The sequence below is a fragment of the Otolemur garnettii genome, unplaced genomic scaffold, assembly GCF_000181295.1.
Source record: "Otolemur garnettii isolate 467f Iridium unplaced genomic scaffold, OtoGar3 scaffold00116, whole genome shotgun sequence".
In the NCBI taxonomy this organism is placed as follows: domain Eukaryota; kingdom Metazoa; phylum Chordata; class Mammalia; order Primates; family Galagidae; genus Otolemur; species Otolemur garnettii.
This window is the reverse complement of record NW_003852511.1, coordinates 1,542,167-1,551,521: the sequence shown is the minus strand read 5'-3', so window position 1 is coordinate 1,551,521 and position 9,355 is coordinate 1,542,167.

Sequence of the window (9,355 nt, the reverse complement as noted above, 5' to 3'; positions counted from 1 at the left end):
TCTCACCCCTAGACCCGAATGAGGAGGGGACCCTGTGTAAGGCACATCACTGTCACCCTAGACCCTAATGAGGAGGGGACCCTGTGTAAGGCACAACACCCTCAACCCTCACAGAAGAGGAAGCACAACAAGATTTTAGAAGATGTGGAGTGATTTTTTAAATTACCCTGAAAGGAGTTTTCGAGATTAACTTTACTGTCTGCACTTGCAGTTTTCTTGGCCATTCTCTAGGGGACGGGTAGGCACCCCTCCAAGACTCCTCTAGCAGTGGTTCTCAACCTTCCTAATGCCGCGACCCTTTAATACAATTCCTCGTGGTGACCCCCAACAATAAAATTCTTTTCGTGGCTACTTCCTCACTGTAATTTTTCTACTGTCATGAATCATAATGTAAATATCTGATATGCAGGATGTGTTTTCCGATGGTCTTAGGGGTCACAACCCGCAGGTTGAGAACCACTGATCTCGGGACTGGAGTTTTTCAGGGATAAAGGACTTAGGCGATTGATCACCCTTTCCTTCCTTTCATTGGTATCACTGTGTGCCCGGCACTGTGCCAGGAGCTAAAGATACGACAGTGGTTAGCAGAAATCAGGTCCCTGTCTTTGTAGGCGAATAGTCTACTATGGGGAGACAGACATAGGGTCACTTCAAAACATGAAAAACAGATACAAAGAATTCCTGGGATGGGCTCACTTAGTTATGATGAACACCGACATCATTTGAGTAGTTCCTGGTTGCCTTTTGCCCTCCACGTCGCTGTCCCCTGTGAGGTGCTCTAATCCCTCCCTTTGTGTAGATAGGGTGGTCCATGGTGGGTAAGTGGTCCAGGTAGAGGACATGGATTCTAAGCCTGCCAGGTTTCGTGTGTTCACGACACCTGTCAGAAGCCATGAGGTTCAGAGAAGGGCAGAGTGGCAGGAGCGGGGCTGGAAGAGTAAGAGCCACATCATGAAGGACCTGGAGGCCGCGGTCAAGTCTGGGTTTTTCCTGGGTTGAAAGGAAGCCACTGAAGCAGGAAAGCAGCCTCTGTGAACAGTGATTTAAATGGGTTTTCTGACTCCTGACGGGGACGATCACACAGGTCTTTAAACTCCAAGACATGTTATCACTATTTCAAGCTTTGGAGTCATATGCTATCTCTACAGATTTTAAAATTTCTATTTACCACCCTCGAAAGATGGTTCGGACAGTTCTTAGCTTGCAGGGCCATACAGAAACAGGCCACCCACCCACACAGTTTACTAACCCAGAGTAGAGGGGACCGATGTAGACGAGAGGTGGTGCTGGTATGACCTGTGGGGAGGCTGTGAAGCTGGAGGGAGGTGTGCAGGCCACAGCCAGAATGTATCTGCAGGTACAGCCACGGTGCTGCGGTGGGAGAGACGGGTGGGAAAGGGCAGATCCAGGGGTAAGGCCTGAACTCGTGAGCAAGTGATGAACTGCGTCTTCTTCAGACACTCTTATGTAAATATGCCTTGCCTTTAGTAAAAGCTTAACAATAGACAGTTGTTCCCGGCAAGGACCCAGAACATAGTTCTGCATCACTGATCAAGGGCAGATGCCTTTGCTCTCGGGAACAACTACCCAGGCAAAAAGGTTGACAGCATTTAGAGAAAATGAAAGCTCGGGAGCCCAGCCTCGCGGGGCGCAGACCCACCCTCCTCCTCAGGCCACCTGCACACAAGACCAGGAGGTATATTCCAAAACAGTTCTCAGTCCCCGCTAGCAATGGAAGAATCTCTCAAGTCTGTCTCTAAAGGGCCGTGCTAAAATACAAAAGCCTCGTGGTCTGTTAAACTTTTTCAAACAGATGTTTTCAGTCAGCAACCAAACCATAGACAACTCCTTTCCTGCTCCTGGAGCCCGAGTCCTTTTGAGCCCCGTGGCGATCCACTGTTACAGAATGTACCCTCAGCTCAGCAGGCTGGCTTACTCTCTGGGCTTACTGGATACGAACTAAATACTGGGCTCTGTCTGCTAAAAAGTCATTTTTATTTTAAAATAATTGAGCAGGTTTGTTCTTCCAACCACATGGAGTGAAATGTGTTTATGGAAGGACACTGTAGCATGTGACACAGTTAATTAGCATATTAGAGGCTTTTATTTTACTCTCCTGTGGCCCTGAGGTGGCTTATCGTGAAGAATGCAAGTTCTAGTTGAGGGTTACCATACAGTGAGGCTTCTGCTGCTCACCGTTACCTTTTGAAATGCCAGAAGTCTTTAGTCCTGCTGGCCACTGAAATGCAGAATTTGATTCTATTTCATTAACCAGGAGACTTTAAACTTGTGGACCATACATCATAGCTTCTCGTCTGCACAGCCGAAGGTCAAAGAGATAGTGATAAAAAAAAAAAATAAAGAATAAAGACCTATAACAATGACCACTGAGTATCTGAACAGGAAAACACTTGCTCCTGGAATAAAATTTAGGCATCCATGCATTCTCTAGTTTTAGAGGAGAAGCAACTATAACCTCTTAGAGTCAACTCTTGTTTCCACCCAAGTAGAAGGTCTGTGTCCCTAAACCCCAGCTGTCATCTGGAGTGAGCCACCCTCTATGGGGCAGTCACTGCGGGAAATACACCGTGTGAACCTCTTTAAGAGACAAAAACCTACCACTTTTATTGCCAACCCCTGGAGATCATTAAATAGTCTCAGATCCTCTGAAATCAAGCCAGTGTTTGTTCTTAAGAACTTCCTAGTTGGGGGTGGTGGAGTGTGGGAGGAGGCAATAAAGTTTTTGAGGACACTTGGCTTCTTCGAATTACTGGTTAATCAGAAATAAGTTCAGTTCATTTGAGTGTCTGTGAGTCGTGTGCTTACAAATTAAAAACTGTGTCCCCAGTTCCCTTGTAAGCAATTCAGGCATGCTTTCACTCCCAGAAAAGAAAGTAGCTAAGTGTTGAATGGGTTTAGTTTAATATCTGTTTAGAGTCAGATCAGAGGTAAATAAGTTTGTTCATGACCTACAGAAAGGAAATGGTAACAGAATTGCCAAAACCCAGGGAAGGCGTAAGGTTCTAATTATGACCTCCATAGTAAACCAAAGGCTAAGCCTCCTGACTTTTAATTACAGGAATCAGGCAGAGAATTAAGAAGGAAGTTGTCTCCTTATGTATTTTATAAAAGGTTTAAATGAGCATCACTCCCAAATGTAACATTCTTGCATTTGATACACAAGATTTGGAGACGTTTCAGTTACTAAAATTAAAAACAAAACAAAACAAAACAAAAACTTAATGAAACCGGCAAGCCCTCTCCAATTCTTTTTAATACTGGGCAGTAATACTGCCCTCTTAAATCCTCACTATCAAAGTTTTCATTCATCCGTTAGCATCTGCAGACCCTGAGAATGTACTGATCTCTGTTTTTCATCTCTATTATCAGTGACCTGCCTCAAATTTGCCGAGCAGCCTGGTTTTTCAGAAGAGCAAATGAAAAATAATGAGTCCTTTGACATGCAAACCCCCTTTGGCTGCTAAACTATAGCTGAATTGGTAAAAAACAAAATGAAGGGTAAGACTTCCAGCATCCTGGCCATCGTGCCCATCAACCTGGCTCTTGGGCACCAGGGTTGCAAGTCTTGTTTTAATACCAGCTGCTGCTCTCCTGGCCTTCTGGTGAAAGGCTCGAGTAAGGCCGTGTGCAGGAGAGGGTTCAAAGTGGTGGCATGTCAGTGAATTATCTGCTTTGCCTCAGCGCTGGCTATAAATACACGGCTGCAGATGGGGATTGCAGAGCCTGCCAGAGTCTCCCACATCACTGTGTATAAAATAAATTGGATCTGGGCGTCTGGGTCTTTGCCCCTCTTCCCCACGACTGTAATCGATGGCAAACCCGGTGGATCCGGCTGAATGCTCCATTAAGCTGGAGTAATTAAACACGGCAGTCATGTGCGCCTCTAGTGTCTGATGAAACACCTCGCCGAACCCATCTGGATGGAGGGCTGCCAGGCAGCAGCGACAGCCCATGATTCCCATTTCCGTGAATATAAAATTCCAGAATTTTATATAAAATGGGCATTCTATACCTTTTTTTTTGGAGACAGAGTCTCACTTTGTCACTTTTGGTAAACTACTGTGGTGTGACAGCTCACAGCAACCTCAAACACGGGCTCAAGCGATTCTCTTGCCTCAGCCTCTCAAGTGGCTGGGACTACAGATGCCTGCCACAATGCCCAGCTATTTTTAGAGACAAGGTCTCGCTCTGGCAGAGGCTGGTCTCAAACCTCTGAACTCAGGCAATCCGCCTGCCTCGGCCTCCCAGAGTGCTAGGATTGCAGACAATACCCTTTTAAATGGAGCACTTGAGAATTTAAGTAGCTCTGCTCAGGAGAGGAAGTGTCATTATTTACCCGTCACAGAAGTCAGGACATTTAACCCTTCAGCTCAAACTCAATTCTTTCTCATCCTTGCTCTTGAACTATTTGAAGGTCATTATCCTACCAACATCTTAAAACGCTTTCATTTCTGATGATTATGAGGAGGGACAGCTTGGAGAGAGGACGGGTCGGGACCTGGGTGATGACACTGGCACACACAGGCCACTCGGCTTGTACTGACTCCATTGTTGAAGTGAACTCTGAAGCCAAGTTTTCCTCCGTAATTTAGAGATTCTTGCTCTGTTCTTTCTGAGGGGACCAGGGGTAGAGTTGGGGAAAGTCTCCTTAAAAAGGAGAGGAGGCCAGTGCAGGGATTGGGAAGGCCTACTTTCAAACCAAGAGGCTCTTAAGTCCTTTGTCCTGAAAATGTAAAATTGAACCAGACTTGTCTACCCCAATGTTGACTTTCTCATTGTGTAAGGATTATTTTTGTGATACTGATTTCCAAATGCAAAATTGTATTTTTAAAATAATGTCCAAAGAGGTAGCCTTGTGAAGAAGACGGTAAGAATCCCACCTTCACTTGTCTAAAAAACCAAGTTAGATGCATAAAGTCACCCCTACCACAGAAATATGCTACATTGATAGTTGTGAATGTCAAACTTCTGTCTTCATAGATGTATTTTATTTATAAAAGTACTTGCCTATATATGTGACCATTTTCAATATTCTTGGTCGGAAAATTTGACTTACCTGGCCCTGCTATTGTCAGCCTTGGTTCTTGTAGAAGCCTGTTATCTTTATTCTTCTCTGAGACTTCAGGCCTGCCTTGTTCCCGCCTGAAGTGTGGCCTGTGATGAATTGTATTATAAATGAAAAAGATGGGGGTGGGATAAGTGTTGGCAAGAATGTGGAGAAATTGGACCCCTGCGGCACCCTTGCTAGGAGTGTAAAATGGTGCAGCTGCGTGGAACGGAGCGTGGACATTACTACAATAAAGTGAGTGTAGAATTACCTGACCCAGCACGTCCACCTCTGGGTGTGTATAGACCCAAAAGAAGTCCGGGAAAGGTCTGAAAAAGGTCTTTGTACACCCGTGTTCATAACAACTCTATTCACAATAGCCTAAAGGTAGATGCCAGCAGTGAATGAATGGATAAACAAAAGGTAACATATCCACACAGCAGAATATAATTCAGCCTTAAAAAAAATAAAGAAGGAAATCCTGACATAGAGAAACCACGAGGACATGAGGCTGAGTGAAGTAATTCAGTCGCAGAAGGACAAACACTGTGATTCTACTGACACGAACCAGAAGAGCAGTTAGATTCATAGAGAGGAAGAATGGAATGGAGCTTGCCAGGGGCTGGGGGAGAGGGAGAGGGAGGGGACAGTCGGTTAATGAGCCCAGAGCTTCGGTTTGGGAACATTAGGAGAGTTCTGGAAGTGGACGGTGGTGATGGTTGCAGGATAACGTGAATGTACCCAATGGCACCGAATTGTACGACTTCAAATGGTTAAGATGCTGAATTTTACGTTTATTTCACCATAATTAAACGTAAATAACTTTTTTATAAAAAGATAAGGATGAGACCTAAATGAGTTTGTTGGGACTTAGAGTGGGTAAGCCCAGGGAAACTAGGAAGCTGAGTCTCACAGAAGGTGAAGACCTGTGGGGACAAGTGTGGCAAGTACAGAGACGCCATCGACGTGCTCTCTGAATACTAAAGAGCAGCCAGGCTTTGGGTGCCTTCGAGAAGAGATGTCCTTCCAAAAAGCTTTGCTCTGGGGCCTGCAGGAGGACCAACAGGAGAGAGGAAGTCCTCTCTCTCAAGAGTAATAATCTGGTAATTAATGTATTGAAGGGAAGGACTCTGAAAGGTTTGCTCCCGGCCCTAAACTCCAACAACTTAGCTCTGCAACAGGAGCGACTAGTAAGAGGGTGCGGGTGGCTGAGCAGTACTGCAGGGGAAGGGCCTGAAAACCGATAGCTTCAGGGGAGCTTGGGAACAAGTGCATGGGGGGCGTGCAGGGGGAGAATCAGTGCTGAGAAGGACGCGCCAAGCGACCGAAGTGTTGGTGCCCTAACACGGTGGTAGTGGGAGGTGGGTCCTTGAGGGGCCCAGTGAGTTTAGACAAGGTTGTGGGAGTGGAGACCCCCCGATCGGATTGGTGCCCCTAAAAAGGGAATAAGAGCCCAGCCAAGGGCTTGCATTCTTTGCCACGTGAGGACACAGTGAGGAGGTGCCACCTTTCAGCTGGGATGTGCACTCTCACCAGACACCACACCTGCTGGCACCTTGATCCGGGGCTTCCAGCCTTCAGAACTGTGAGCGACACACGTGTGTTGTGGCTCCGCCCCTGCAGCTTAAGCAGCTAAGGCACCAGCCACATACACAGAAGCTGGTGGGTTCAAATCCCGCCCGGGCCTGCCAAACATCAATAAAATAAAAAAATAGCCAGGCATTGTGTCAGGCACCTGTAGTCCCAGCTACTTGGGAGGCTGAGGCAAGAGAATCGCTTAAGCCCAAGAGGTTGAGGCTGCTGTGAGTTGTGACGCCATGGCACTCTACCCAGATGACAGCTTGAGACTCTTGTCTCAAAAAAAAAAAAAAAAATTAATGTCTATTGTGTATGTAAGTCACCCAGTCTGTGGCGTATCTATGTCATCACATCCGAATGGTCAGCCCAAGACAGAAACCCAGCGAGATCCTCTCCCACCTTCCAAAGCAGCTCACACCCTAGACAAGTGTTCTCTGGACCCATCCCTGACAGATGCTGTAAATCCCAGGGCTTCCTGCAGGGCTTCTGCGCCTTTTCTGTGTCCGATGGATAACTGTGTTAGCCTTTGCTGGCCCAACCCACCTTAAAGAGAGACACAGTCTTTCATTCATTCACTAAATTAATCCTGTACTTATTCCTTCACACAACATGTGACCTTGCATGGGCTACTGAGTCTCGCTGTGCCTCAGTTTCCCCACATACAAAGGAAGATTGACGATGGTACCCACCCCACAGGACTGTTGTGAGGCTTCAGACAGGGGAAGCACGTGGGCAAGTACCTGGCACTAAAGTGACTGCTCAGTACAAGACGGATACTGGTGTTAGTCCATCCGTGGGTTTCTCCCTCACACCCAGGTCCTTACTCACCTGTTCGCCTTTTCCTTGGCACACCACACCCAGGAAGCAGGCAGCAGGTGGGGGCTTGTGGCGAGGAGGAGGGGGCAGGACTGTCAGCGGCTCACTCAGGCCACAGACAGTCCATACACCCCAGTGGGGACACTCTGCTGGCTGCTATGGCTGCCTGCCCAAGAGGACAAGCATAACAGGAGGAGGAGAATGTCTGTGTCACCATCAGTAAGGCTGCGGTTCCTGGGTTCTCCTATTTTCATGGCGCTGACATGAAAATGACAGAGTGTATTGGCTGGTGCTGCTGCAGACACGGACTCTGGTGGCTGTGGCTACAGCTGTGTCCTCAAGAGTCAACAGGTCTGAGAGTGGAGAGTGACAGACTAGCCTGTCCCTGGACGGACCTGCAGCCTCAGGGATCACAGCCAGAGTGTGTGTGTGAGTGCGTGTCGGGCACCAGCACGCTGGGCGTTCTTCCAAGGATTTCAGAATACAGTCTGTCAGCATTCCTGGGGGACTGGTTCCAGGAACCCCCGCAGACCCCCCAATCCATGGGTCCTCAAGCCTCATCTATAAGGTGGCACAGAATTTTCCTATAACCTACTCACATCTTCTGTAGACTTTAAATCGTCTCTGCATTATTTACAATACCTACGACAGTGGAAATGCAATGTGGATAGCTGTCGTAATCTAGTGTTTACGGAGTCATGACAAACAGAGTCTGTACCTGCTGAGTACAGATGCAACCATCCTTTTTATTCTCCATTTATTTTCTGTCTGAGTTTGGTTGAATCCACGTGGCACCCATAGCTCTATAGGGCCAACCGTATAAGCCAAGCGGGCAAATAACTGGTTACAAATGAAGCTGAGGATAAAAGCCGGTGTCTATCCAGGAATTCTTAGCTTGTGTAAGACGTGGCTATAGGATTGCCTAATCGCCAACTGCTTGGCCATTATAGTTAATCAGTACTCTCAGTTACTCGGTCTGGAGGATTATCCAAATCCCAGCTTTTTTCTCTGCTGATTCTTTGATGTTCACTCCTACTTTTTCTACTGGCATGAAAAATGACAGAATTGTGGAAAGCCAATCCAGTACTGCACACAATTAAATGTTTAAAAACTCCCGGTTCATTACACACCTAACTACAAAAGGCAGAGCTGTAAAGCCGGATGAAGGCTTTAAAACTATCAGAAACTATAAAGCTAGAAGGAGTGTTGAAGAATCATTGTACATTTGATTAGGGTCGTGTTAAACAAAATACCAAAAGGGGACCCAGGAAGGGGAACACGGTATGACTGGCGTCACTAAAAGTTCTGTTCAATATCTGGTATCAGCGACCAAGTTAACAGATGGATTAACTTCCAGAAAGTATATCCATTTTCTATACCTGAAAAAAGCCCAGTGTTCAGAACCTACAAAGAACTCTTACAAATCAGCCAGAAGCAGATAAATGCAATAGAAAAATAGGTGACACATATGAGTAGGTGTGTCCCAGAAGAGGAGACTCCAGGGCTAGTGAGCACATGGAGAGACTGTCACCCTCCCCAGCAATCAGAGCAGCCCAGATTAAAATCAGGCTCAGTGCCCATAGCTCAGTGGTTAGGGCACCGGCTACATATACCGGGGCTGGTGGGTTCAAACCCAGCCTGGGCCTGCTAAACAACAATGACAACAACAAGAAAAATAGCTGGGTGTTGTGGCAGACGCCTGTAGTCCCAGCTACTTGGGAGGCAGAGACAAGAGAATTGCTTGAGCCCAAGATGGAGGTTGCAGTGAGCTGTGACACCACAGCACTCTACTGAGAGCAAGACAATAAGACTTAGTCTCAAAAAATAATAATAATAAAAATAAAATCACAGAGAAGTGTAAATTACCTGCACCACTTGGCCAAAACTGGATTG